General features: G+C 40.5%; 1 pseudogene; it reads right to left on the bottom strand.

Moving 5' to 3' along the window:
* Nucleotides 1-7,270: 7,270 nt before the first annotated feature.
* LOC147438352 (uncharacterized) lies at nt 7,271-13,566 on the bottom strand (annotated as a pseudogene).
* Between the last annotated feature and the right edge of the window lie 322 nt (nt 13,567-13,888).

Here is a 13,888-nt window from a genome sequence, read left to right as displayed (position 1 = left end):
AGGTGGATTAGAGACAAAAGCATTCATGGTGTTAATGCATGCCAATGACAATGTTAAATACATAATAGAGTACGCAATGGAGATAGAGTAGAGTGTAGGCAGAACTAGATTGATTGATTCAATAGAAAGTGCGTACAAAGTTCTCATTATATAGAGTTGGCTTAGGCATCTCATTTGGCATCACTGATGACATCATACAAGGATTCCAAATCAGCCCATACAAGTTGAAAACTCGTGGGTGACCTTTTAGGCCACTTTAGAGGTCCATTAACTAAGTGTAGGTGAGTCCACACCCTCTAGTAATGGCTCCCATGGGTACCCACACCCTTAAGTAACTTTTCCACATGTCTAACTTTACTTGGGATCTTTTTGGCTAAGTCGTTGTGCATCACTGTCGAACATGCCTCTTTCACTTCAGAATAAGTTGTTCTTGACTATTTTATGTACAAAGCACTAGAATGATATCTCATTCTCACTATGATGTACAAAAATGAATCAAAGACTGAGTTGTTTTTGTGCTAATCGTTGTCCTTTGTTTAAAGCCAGCTGTTATATTCTTTTGTGTATAAGTATAAGTCTAAAAGCAACACCACACACGTCCTAAACATAAGGTTCTCTCAAAAAACTGGGAAATTAGGACACTGGCTTTAGAAATTTTTGTTTATAGGCTTTGATGGACCCACTGTCTATAATTCCTTGTTAAGTTGACAGGTATTAGATGGTACTTCCTTGTCTGGAAATTGAAAACCTGCTCACAACTATTATAGTCTTTGATAGTTTTAGGTTTTTGTTTAGGTTGCAGGTTAATCCAAAATTATTTACCCTTGTGTAATTTTTTTGATTTTTATGATTTCAAGAACATTTTACATATAAACGAACTACCTTGGATGGACGGTTTGTTTGAGGACTATCCATAAAAACTAGTTAAAGCATGGAAAACTTCTACGATTGATATGAACAACATCCATACTATTCTCCATTGGCTAACAAAGCCTTAAAAATTTGATTGGAGTATAATTCTCTCTGTTAACATTGTCACTTATAGCTCCAATGAGACTCATTAATTTTTTGATATGATACAGCTCTTTGACTTCAGACTTGACTACAATGAGACTCATGAATTTTTTGATATGATACAGCTCTTTGACTTCAGACTTGACTATTCTATTCTCATGAACTTGATGAGGTAGTAGGCCCATACTCAATGGGCCTATGCCGACTCATTGAGTATGGTGCATGGGTTGGGGCGGGCACACACATGCTTGATCACTGCAGTTGACTACAATAGCTACATATAGCTACACTCACATCTATACTTAACCTATTGGGATTGGTACTTGAACTATTGATGAAGTTAATGCTTCATCCAACTTCACACACACACACACACACACACACACACACTTCTGGCAATTAACTAAGTTGCAGCATGCTTACTTCACGCTATGAGTGGCTTATTATGAGCATGATGTAACTGTTGGTTATATTTTTATCTGGGGTTTACCATGAGTCTTGTCCTTTTACTTCCCTCAATAAGTGATTGCTATGCTTTATTGAGCTGGGGGATTTATTGACTTATAGGTATTTACCATTTGTCTTTACCTTGCACTCTCCTCCCGGGTAACTCTAGTCTTGGCCCATGATCTGGCCCATGATCTAACTCCTAATGGTTTCTTCTGGGATCAATGCTTTCCCTTAACAAGGTGACTCCCCTCTTGCTCCTTACTGACCACACTTTTTAATGAGTTAGACGAAACTAGTTTAGTATCATTATATGGTGCTCTCATTTTTCCTTCCTGACATAAACCCAACATTAGTTATGATGCACCCCGCCCTCATCGCGGTGATCTCCTACCCAGCTGCCCCCCTTGTTCATCTATTTGGTGTGCTTCGCTTGGCCACTTGCATTCTCTCCCATCCCGTGGATCGGCCGAATGGTGTCCTTAATGCGATGATGGGGTCTCCTACCTTCTGGCTATCCTTTCTTTGAATGGACTTGTGCTAGGCGGTTGCTGCACTTTCATGAGACTGATGGGCTTCTGGTTTTTTCCCCCACCTCTACCTCTTCCACTATAAAAATAAGGTGAGGGATTTTACTCCTCCCTCACTTAGACTTGGTGTAGGGGCTTGTGTGTTATTTTGAGAGAGAGAGAGAGAGAGAGAGAGAGAGAGAGAGAGAGAGAGAAAGAGAGAGAGGAGAGAGAGAGAGAGAGAGAGATAATATGTTTGGCTCTACAATGGTTTACTTCCTCTGCTACTTTGGAAACTGATGGGACTGATCCTGCTTCAAAGGTTCTATTTATTGTTCACTTATGCAAATTTCTATACTTAAAACCTTGCTTAGCTATGTTTTTTATATTGCACATTTGGAGAAAGGCTGCTCGCTCTTCTCTAAACTCTGTAATGACCAAAGAAAAGCGATGCATGAGCTTTCATAACTCAATACTGTGCATTAAAATCCTATCAAGACTATTATATTTAGCTGCCATAGACATACTTGGTGATAGAAAGTAATTCTTCTTGGTGGTAAACACAATTGAATGTAGGAATAAGAGGGAGATGCTAATGATTTTTTTGTTTGTATGATGGCTGCAGGTATGGATTTTGACTTCTTTTATTTCTGAATTCAAGAGTTGTTCCACTATTCTTTGCAGGAAAACTTACTCTGCTACTAATACATTGGTTATTTTTTAGATGTAATAAAACATCAAAATTCTATTTCAAACGTACATTTATGTTTTTTTTTTTTTAAATGTATGTACTCACTTTCATTCATCTTTGTCATATTTTTAAGCCTGTTGGTTCAAATTGTGAATAAGATAAATAGATTAATACTCCAACACACACACATAGGCACAGGGACATAAATTGATCTGTTAATTTATGACCAAGAGATTGACAAAGATTCATATAAGTTAGATAATTGGGTTTTTGGACCTAATTTTCTAATAGGGATACATACACATAGTCCTAATATCTTTGGATTGATTGGTTTAAAGGTTGTATGTATTACCATTTTACTATGCCCTTACTTTTTGTCAAGTTTCTCAACTCTACAAATACACTGCCCGAATACAGATCCTTAATACCCCGAAAAAGATAGAAGCTATCAATAAAAAACTTAGAATGGTTGGCGCCAAAATGTACAAACATACCCTTAGGCGATCTTTGATATACCCTACAAATAGATATAGATCTTTCCTTGCTAGAAGTGCCAAAAAAAAAATCGTTGTATCTCCAACTTTTTCTCTAATTTATGATGATTTCTCGATTTTCAAAATGACTCTTTGATGGAATTCTCGTTCGAGCTCACCTCTTCTAAAGCTAGTAATTATGTTTTATGTTGCATTGAGGATGCTACTACATCTAAGCTTATTGTGGAGTCTACAAATTTAGAGATCTATCCTCATGGTTCTTTACAGCAACTTCTCTCTTTTAAGAATTGGATCAAGCTCTTAGCTACTTTGGTAAAAAAATAAAAAACAAGGACTTAAATTTTTAGATGAGGAGTTCAAACAACTTCCTCTACTTCAAAACATTCACACACAATCACTGGCTACCTTTTCCTCCTCTGGTGCAAAAATAACCAATTTTTTAAAAAAGTTATGTGGACTAATCCGATCTTCATTACTACACCAGCTACTCCCTTGATCAATGTGTCAAGCAGCATATTTAGTCGCAATCCAATAGTGCTTGAAGCAGTCAAGAATTTTCAACAGGACTTATGCTCGCTTAGTGAGTCCACACTTTTGGATATGATTCCTTAAGTGTCAAAATGTTTCCCATTTCTTCCTCCACAATAAGTTGAGGTAGAAGGGATGAGTGTAGACAATCAACTCTGGACCCTTCCCAACAAGGGTTTTCTTGCACTATCTCACTGGAATCTTGGATTTGTTTAGCCAACTTGCCTGTTGCTTGTATGCATGAAAGTAGGGTTCATTTTCTTAAAGCCACTCAATTCTTAGATAAAGGAGAGTTAATCTATGCTCCCTTTGCTATGAATTTTTGGATCCTGTCAAATGCTCCTCCAATACTGGGATTTATGGACGCACAAAGGGCATTATGGCTTTTTCTAAACCAAATGCATACTACTATTTAGATTCTATTTTGAATATTTACAGGCCTTATATCAAATGTGCTTGTAAGTTCCTAGAAAACAAAGTTGTATGCGAGTCAAGCATCATTTGGTTTGATCATGCAATCTTGTACATACTTAATCATCTGGAATTATTATTCCCGGACAAAGCCGCAGAGTTTGACTTATCCTTAATAGGTTCATGGCTGGGAAGACAAGCTCGGAACTTGGTTTTAACACAAATTGCATTCATTCACTTCTGCAACATGATGCTTGAAGTTCTTAGAGAGCTTAAAGAAGATGAACCTGGAACCTTTTTGGCATCCTATGGCAATTACAAAAGAGTGAAGAACCTTCTTAGTCTCCTTAAACCCAAAACGGAAGAAGAATCTACCCCATCTCTAAAAAGATCTATTTTTTTAACTAACAATCCTAATTTGCTTACTTCTTTTTTGACTCCCTCTATTACTTCTAGCTCTATCTTTGGCAGAGGTAAAACTAAAAACTATACCGGTAGAGGTAGAACAAAAAATCTTCTTGTAAAACATCTTCTTGATATGTGATTGTAATATTTTTAGGTTATTACCAATCTCGAAGGCAAGAAGATCTTCAATAGAAAGAAGAAGGCTCAAAACCAGATTTTTGTGCATTGTCTTTTTGTTAGCAAAATTCTAGAATTGTACCCTCCTAAGTCTATTTTTATGGAAATCTTTTATCAATACTTTGGTAATATTTCACTACTTAATTCAATTATTACTGGAGTATAATTTTCTCTGTTTATAGCTCCGATGAGACTCATGATATTTTTAATATAATACAGCTCTTTGACTTCAAACTTGACTATTCTATCCTCATCAACTTGATGAGGTAGTAGGCCCATACTCAATGGGCCTACTGCCAACTCATTGAGTATGGTAAATGGGTTAGGAAGGGCATATGCACACACACACATTTCACTTTCATCCATGGCTTAGTGTTCTGAGAATGGATTTTTGCTGATATTTAACACTACATGGATGGTAGGTATAAGTTAAAAAGGTTTTAAGTAGTACATGGATAACAACTGATAGGTTTGTTGACACCTGCAATACATATACAAGACTAACAAATCTATTGTCTTGTTTATATGCATGCAAGTGAGGACTCTATCTTTACTTAGGATTTTTTTGGCTAAGCTGATGTCCATCACTGTCAAACCTACCTCTTTCACTTCAGAATAAGTTTTTTTTTACTATCTTAATACAAAACACTAGAATGATATCTCATTGTTATGCCCTCTTGACTCCCTTAGTCATCTCCCTCTGCACCCCCAACTTCATTTGTTGATCCCTCCCTACCTAATCACCCCTCCTTTCACTCTCCCGCTCTCTCTTGCTCCCCTATACCAATATAAGGCCTTGCCTACTGTGCATTCTTGTACCAACATGAGTCCTTACTTACTGAGCATACCTATGAAGAATTCATACCAAGATCTACTGGAGATTTTGTAGCCAGGAATGGTTAAATGCTCTACACACAACGAGGAGGGAAGAGGTCACTTCATTTCAAACTCACGCTCCTAGTTAACCACATGAGGGGTTTTACTCCCTCACTTACCCTTGGTTGGCCGTTGTCTTTAAAAAAATTGTACAAGAGAGTATGGGTCGTTGTGTGCTTCTCTGGTGGATAAAAATCTGCATTTTAGAAATCTTCGAGCAAACTGCTACAGTTCTTAATTTTCTTTCCTAATTACCCGATGTATTTCACTTTGTTCAATGGTTGTTCATATATAAAAACTTTAAAAACAAGGGTTGGACGCGCTTGATGTTTGTCATGAATTTCTTTCTTAAATTGAGAGTGAGGGTCGATGTGCCATTTTGTTGGTGAACAAGTCTGTCAACATGGACATCGTGCAAAAACCTACTATTACTCAAGTTCTTTTTCAACTAACTTTCTCTTTTGCTAGGTATCCTATTGTCGTGTTTTTATGGTGTTAAAAAACTCTTGCCCTTTTGAATATGCTGCATCACTATTTATCATGTTAAAAATGACAATTGATTGTCTATATTGATAGTTGATTAAATAGTTTTTGAACAAATATAAATGGGTCAATGGCTAATTCAAAACTAGCTTCTTTTGGTATATTTTAAAACACCTAGGCAAAAACTACCATGGGGTGATGAACGATAACATACTATGCATGTTAAGTTACTCTAGAGAAAATGGTGGAAACTTGAAAATAATTCTATTATTGCAACGAGGCTATTCTTTTGAGAAAATCCACATCATGTTATATATTAAATTTTGGATCACACCATCATAGTAGCCTTCTATCGGGGGGCGAGTGGGAGTTAGTGGTGTTGCCAAAGGTGGTGGCGACAAATGTGTCAAGGGAGGTGGGAATGGTGGGGGATTATAAAGAGTGCCTTGATAGAAGAGTACACAAAGTTGTTAAAGCTATGAACAATTTTCTTATGACAACTTTGTCCACATGCTAGTTCTCTTTCACCTACCCATATCGATAGAAACCTAAATTTAGTGTAATTCCACCTACAAATTTTGAGATTTATCTTCAAAATTCAAAGTAGAAGTTGAATAAACCTCAAAGTTTAGAGATATTTAGTGTAAAAACCTTCTCTTAAATTTTCCATGTTTATATGAGCACAGCTCAAAGTTCCTAGACTACTCAGGATTCCTAGTCTGTTGAGTTGTCCGTCATGCCTCGACCCAGATTACTCACCCAACGTGTGATGCCCCTATGCTGAATAGACTTGTTAGAGCCATGGTGTATGATTGTCATTGTAGTCCTTCGAAATGCTTTTCCTAATGCGGCTTAGTCCTCCATTTTTGTTTGTACTCTATCTAATGTTTGGAAGTTATACGTCCATCAATGCCTCATAGTATTTCAAATGGATGGTAGTCTAGCATTGCATCTATCCTCTTGCAGAATGATGTGGCCCAGGCCTCGGTGCGTAGCACCCCATAAGGTAAACCCCTCCAAGGGGTAACTGGGAGGTTGGTTGTGCTACAACAAACAACATTGTGCCACGTTGAGACAACTGTGTTGGCTAGGAAACGTAAATATCAGGGTCCCTAATCATTGACAAATTTGGTTTTGAAGGAGTTGGGCAAGGAAACTCACAATAGATGAGGCAAGAAGGTCCTCAAGTTCAACCGTCATTATTTTCAACAACTATATAGTATAAAGAAAACCCTTCAAAAAAACTCTTTGAAAGAGACGCGGACTCTTTCATGTACAGGCAGGGACCAGTGCTGCTCAAAAAAAACTTTAATTTTGAAAACTTGGAAAACCTACCTTTGAAAATTTTAGTGGTAAACTAACTAAATTTGAAGGTTTTTACACCAAATGGCGCTAAATTTCTCTAAATTTTGTAGGTTTTCTCACTTTCAAATTCAAAATTTAGAGGTAAATCTCAAAATATGCAGGTGGGATTACACTAAACCTAGGTTTATTTTTTTCAACCCCTCCCCCTCTCTTTCTCTCTCCTCGCTCTCTCTCATTCTGTTTTAAAGAAAAGTCTCAGAAAGAGCCTACGCCGGTGTGGACTTTTTTTTGGAGAGATTGAGAGAGATGGAGGAGAGAGAGAGAGAGAGGAGGTAGGGATTGTATATGGGCGAGGGAAGCTTGGAAGGGAAGAGGTTGAGGAGGCAGAGATCGTGCATGATGTAGGATCAACATATTTATGCTGATCTGCGTCACGCGACCGTGTACTCTGTCACAAGTAGAGCTTCTGCATGTTGACGCAAGTCGACCTAATCTCTTATCGCACCATCGTTTTTTAAGTTGCGGCTTGAGTAGGTTTTTCTCCAACCAATTAAGCATCCAGTGTGAAGAATAGTGGTGGTTGTTGGACTAAGCGAGGCAGGGGAGGGACAGCACGCGCTCCTACGAGGCAAGAGTTCAGAACTTCTGGTGGGGATGGGTAGTGACAGCAAAAGGAAACCTCCGGAGAGGCCCAAGTGCTAAATCGTACTTCTCACTCTCTCTCTCTCTCTCTCTCTCTCTCTCTCTCTCTCTCTCTCTCTCTCTCTCTCTCTCTCTCTCTCTCTCTCTCTCTCTCTCTCTCTCTCTCTCTCACACACACACACACACACACACACACACACACACAGACCTCACTCTTTTAGAGAGTTTCTTTTTTAGAGAGAGAGAGAACATATGTGCGCGAAAGCAGTTAGTATCATAGAGAGCAGGAGAGAGAGAGAGAGAACATTTGTGCGAGAAAGCCGTTAGTATTATAGAGAACAAGGGGGGGAGAGAGAGAGAGAGAGAGAGAGAGAGAGAGAGAGAGAGAGAGAGAGAGAGAGACTAGAGGGATGGCTTCCGACAAGCGCATGGTCATAGTGTTTCTCATGCTGATGGTGGTGATGGCCGGACTGAGTGGTGCCGCTGCACAGTTGCCTCCTTCGGCACTAGAGTGCATGCCCTTGCTGAATTTGGTGCCAGCCTGCTAGGGTCTGACTCTCTTCCCTACCCTCACCCCAGTGCTTACCCCCGTCTGTTTGTTGGAATTAGGGTTGCAGACAAACACACACAGCTTGGAGAAGACAAAGGAAGCTCAAGGCACACAACAAAGAGTGTATTACTTAGTGTGCAATGGAAAGATAGATAGCCCTAAAGTGATGGGCGTATATACAATGCACGGGGGAAAAGAACTCCTAAAGAGGGAAAAAATGCCCCGGCGGTCCTAGTGTGGTCACACACATCACTACCACATGTATATGGTAACAAATCCCCCCTGGAGTGATGCGGTGAACGAGAGCTGGCACATGAGTAAAGGGAAGTTCCATGCCCTGAGGACATGATCAATCCACAAAGGGGAGTAAGCCCAAAGCTTTGCGAAAAGCTTCAAACTTTTCACGAGACAATGCCTTTGTGAAAAGATCTGCAAGATTGTCCTGTGTTGGCACATAAGCCAAGTTGATCCCTCTTGCTGAGCACTTCTCCCTGACATAGTGGTAATGCACCTCAATGTGCTTTGTGCGAGTATGAAAAACTAGGTTCCTCGCAATTGCCAATGCGCTCTGACTGTCAGTGTAGATAGTGTTGGCAGTGTCCTATACAACACCCAAATCAGCCATAAGGCGTCTGAGCCATACACACTCAACCGTAGCAGTGAAGACTGCCCTGTACTCAGCCTCACAACTCAAAGTGGCCATAGTAGGTTGCTTCTTGCTCAACCATGATATACACGAACTGCCAAGCATGAAACAAAAACCACTTGTGGACACTCGCGTGTCAAAACAACCAGCCCAATCTGAGTCCGAAAAAGCATGTAAGTCTGGCAGCAATGATCCCCCTTGGGATAAAACAAGCCAAGGTGTAAAGTACCACTAAGGTAGCAGAAAAACCTTTTGACAGCCTGCCAATGCTTAGACCCTGGGCTATGCATGAATTTGTTGACCTGTGAGACTGCAAACTAAATATCTAGCCTTGTGTTGCATACATAAATGAGGCAGCCAACAGCAGTTTGGTAAAGAGTGACATTAACAGGATCGCCAGCATCATGTAGACTCAACTTTGAACTTGTTTCCATGGGAGTGGCAATAGGTTTGCAATCCTCAAGTCCAAGCTTACATAGCAATGTCTCAAATATGTCATCATTCAAGAAAGCAGTAACAATGTCTGATTGATGTACATCCCAACCAAAATGAGCTGCCAATACACATAGAAAACGCACAGTAGTCATACGACAAGTGGGAGAAAAAGTCTCTTCATAATCAATGCCTTTTTGTTGTGCATAACCCTTTGCAACAAGTCGAGCCTTATGGCGATCAATCTCACCATCCGTCTTGCGTTTCAACTTGTAAACCCACTTTGTACCAATGGCCTTTTTGCCAGGAGGAAAATCACATAAAGTCCATGTGTCATTTTTTGTAAGTGCATCATATTCTGATTGCATGGCAGCCATCCAATTTTTTGAATTTTGTGCTTCATCAAAAGAGAGAGGCTCCTCAACATCATGTAAGCTAGACACAGCCAAAGCATAACAATCTGATGCATAAGATGCATGGCGAGAGCCTGAACGAGTACGACTACACAAAGGTGCATCCAATTTACTGTCATGCAAAGTGTGCACCAACCATTTTGGCATACCTCTAGCCTGCTCATTTTCAGCCCTTTCCTCATCAAGTACATCATGTACATCTGCATCAGTAATAGGCTGATCTGTAACATTTTCAAAAACCCCCATAGGCTGTACATTTGCCTCATTGGAACTTACATTCGTATTTCCACCACTAAAAAGAGGCAACAAAGTGTCATAAATGTCCTGTGAGCTTACATTATTGTCTCTAGTACATGACAGCAAGGATTGAACAGAATCTTCCACAAACACTACATCCCGTGAAAGCAGAATACGCTTTGTTTGCAGATGATATAACCAGTAACCTTTGCTTTTAGCACTATAACCAACAAAAATACATTTGAAAGCCTTATCATCCAATTTTCTACGCTGTGTTTGTGGCACCAAAGCATATGCCAAACAGCCGAAAACACGCATGTGCTCAATAGAAGGCTTTCTATCATGCCATGCTTCATATGGAGTAATAGACTACAAATCTTTCGTAGGACACGTGTTAAATACATAAGTGGCACACATGATGGCCTCAAGCCAAAAAGAATGCGGCAAAGCTTTACTTTTGACCATACATCGTGCCATTTCCGTTAGTAACCTGTTTTTCCTCTCAGCAACACCATTTTGCTGAGGTGTATAAGGCACAATACATTGGTGTTTTATCCCACGACTAGCCAGAAATGCATTAAATTCATGAGACATATACTCCCCCCCTCGATCGGAACGGAGGGTGCCCATAGTACATTTCGAGACATTTTCACCCATAGCCAGAAATTGTTTGAAGCACATAAAAACTTCGGACTTCTCTTTCAGCGGTAATACCCATGCATGCCTGGAGTAATCATCAATGAAATTCACGAAGTACAAGTAATTGCCCAAGGATGGAGTTTGCATGGGCCCACAAACATCACTATGCACAAGCTGCAACCTGCAAGTGGCCCGAACTGAACCATCCTTTGGAAACTTAGAACATTGCATCTTACCCAAAATAGAGCCTTCACAAACATGTTTGGCAGGTGCTTCAAGAGGTGGCAAAGAAGCAACCATATCAGATTTCTGCAAATGCAGCAAATTGACAAAATTCAGATGACCAAAACATTTTGCATCTGAAATAGCCCTTGAATCTGCAACAGCATTTGCAAAAAAATTTCCACACTTGTCATACAAAGTGAGCTTATACAGCCCACGGCACAAAAAGGCCAAATTCAACAATTTCATCACCAAAACTAAGATCATGAACTGTACATCTGTCATCCACAAATTTGACTACAAGTCCAAGCCTTGCAAGTGCGGATACAGACAAGAGATTCTTCTTGATCCCTGGTACATAAAGTGCATCAACAAGTGTGAAGGAACTACCATTTGCAGCAGTAAGTACAATCTTTCCAGCTCACTGAACTGGATAAGAGGCATTGTTGGAACAAGTGATAGAATTCCCATGAGGGACAGACTTGAGAGAGGTGAACAATTCACGATGTGAGGTAATGTGCTTTGTAGCACCACTGTCGAAATACCACACATGTGAATCTGCAGCAACTGACAAGCATGCATCATGGACAGCAGGATTGTAAGTGCACTCTGCACTAAAAGCCCATTCTGCATCAACATCAGCATTATAGTCTCCTTTCACAGAAGACTCAACAATGGCTGCATTTGTAGTGGAACCAGCATTTGCAGTGGAACCACCCTCTTTCTTCTTAGCCTCTTTGGCCTTCAACTTAGGACACGACTTGATCAAGTGATCATTAGCTTTACAATAATGGCAACAAATCTTCTTTTTGCCCTTATCACCAGAATTTCCAGACAAATTGTTGCCAAAAGAAGCATTAGGAACAGAATTTTTGCCACTCGCTGTAGCAGAACCATAAGAAGTGGTTGCATTACTGTTACCACCCTTTCTTTGAGAAGCAATAAAAGCATGTTCAACTGCACGCTGCCTAGTCCTATTTTTTCTAGAAAGTGACTCTTGCAACAGCAATGTGCATAATGCATCAAACTTGACATTTTCAGGATTTCCTTGGGTCATCAGTCTCCAAGTACTTGCAAAAGTCTAGTAGGAATCTGGTAAGGCATCAAGAATAGTTTGCACAAGGGAACTGTCTGAAATGACTTCATCTGCAAAAATAAGTTGCGTATTGATATCCTTGACACTAGCAAGGAAAGTGTCCATATCATCTTCCTCATGCATAATCTTCGACTCCAGCTCTTTAGGCAGCAAAGCAATTTTAGCCTCATTGCGACTTGCCTAAAGACTAGCCAATATATCCCAAGCCTATTTTACAGATTTTATTGAAGGGATGTGAGGAACAATGGTGCGCTTCACAGACAACCCAATCAATGCATGAGCCTGCGCATCCTTAACATCCCAACGAGCTTGTTCTGCCGTAGACAAAACAACTCTAACAGCAGCAATCCTTGCAGCAAGACCTGCGACATCCTCAACATCACCTACATCCTCAGAACCAGGACGTACATCAATGCCCTGCACAATGTTCCAGACGCCCTTTGACACAAGAACATGTTGCATCGTATAAGCCCACATAGGGTAGTTGTTCCCATCCCACCTGTCCTCAGCACCAAACATCTTGAACACATCTGTGTTGTTGTTGTCAGCCATGGTAAATGTTGCACTTGATGTGAAAACTGCCCGAAAATAGGAGAAATGGAGCGGGAACAACACGTGCTATATAGCACAAACCGTAGAAGACTATAAGGCACCTGTTTTGCAAAAAACGGCACTGACAAAAACTCTACACAAAATGACAAAATAGCCTATGCAGCACTGCCTGTAGTGGAAACGAAGGCCGAAATGAGCCCAAATCAAAAATTTGAGCAAACCAGACTCTACGAGCTCACCCAAAATATTTGTCGACCTGCAAACGCTCGCCAAACCTCACTTTAATTGGAGAAAGTGAGCAGGCGTGTGCTGGAGCAGCTGGCGACTAAGCCCGGGAGGACGTAACCTGCTCTGATACCAATTGTTGGTTTTAGGGTTGCAAAGAAACACACACAACTTGGAGAAGACGAAGGAAGCTCAAGGCACACAACAGAGAGTGTATTACTTACTGTGCAATCGAAAGATAGATAGCCCTAGAGTGATGGGCGTATATACAATGCACAGGGGGAAAAACCTCCTAAAGAGGGAAAAAATGCCCGGCGGTCCTAGTGTGTTCACACACATCACTACCACATGTAAATGGTAACACTATTGCAACGCTCTCTCCACGTGGGATTGGGATTCAACGCAATCTATCTATGTGTGAAGCTTACCTTGCCCAACCTCTCGCTCACCACCTAGCATGGCCTCAACATCAACATCGCCCGCATCATCTTCGGCAACAACAGAAGCTGCGTCTCATCACCATCGCCTACATTGACCTGCCTCATCATGCACTTCCCTTCATTTATGGTCATCTGCATTTAGATTCTTGCATGTTGAAATCAAGTTCTCCATCATGCTAGCTCGCTCATATACTACTTTTATGGAAAATTTTCATTGACGCTTCCTTCTTTTGAGAGAGAGAGAGAGAGAGAGAGAGAGAGAGAGAGAGAGAGAGAGGAGAAGTGAGGGTTTTTGTGTGTGTTGTTGCAGCCATCCCATCTCGTCATCACTTTCCTCTCTTGCCGGCAAGCTGTGTAAAGCTGCCTTGACATCACCTCTACCTCTCTCTTCTGCTCCATGCAGGTGCTTTTCGGTACAGGCTGTCCAATGCTTGACTGTATCGTGCAGCCTTGT

This window comes from Adiantum capillus-veneris, chromosome 17 (genome assembly GCF_014529385.1).
Source record: "Adiantum capillus-veneris isolate H3 chromosome 17, ASM1452938v2, whole genome shotgun sequence".
NCBI classification, from domain to species: domain Eukaryota; kingdom Viridiplantae; phylum Streptophyta; class Polypodiopsida; order Polypodiales; family Pteridaceae; genus Adiantum; species Adiantum capillus-veneris.
This window is presented reverse-complemented; position numbering and strand designations above follow the sequence as displayed.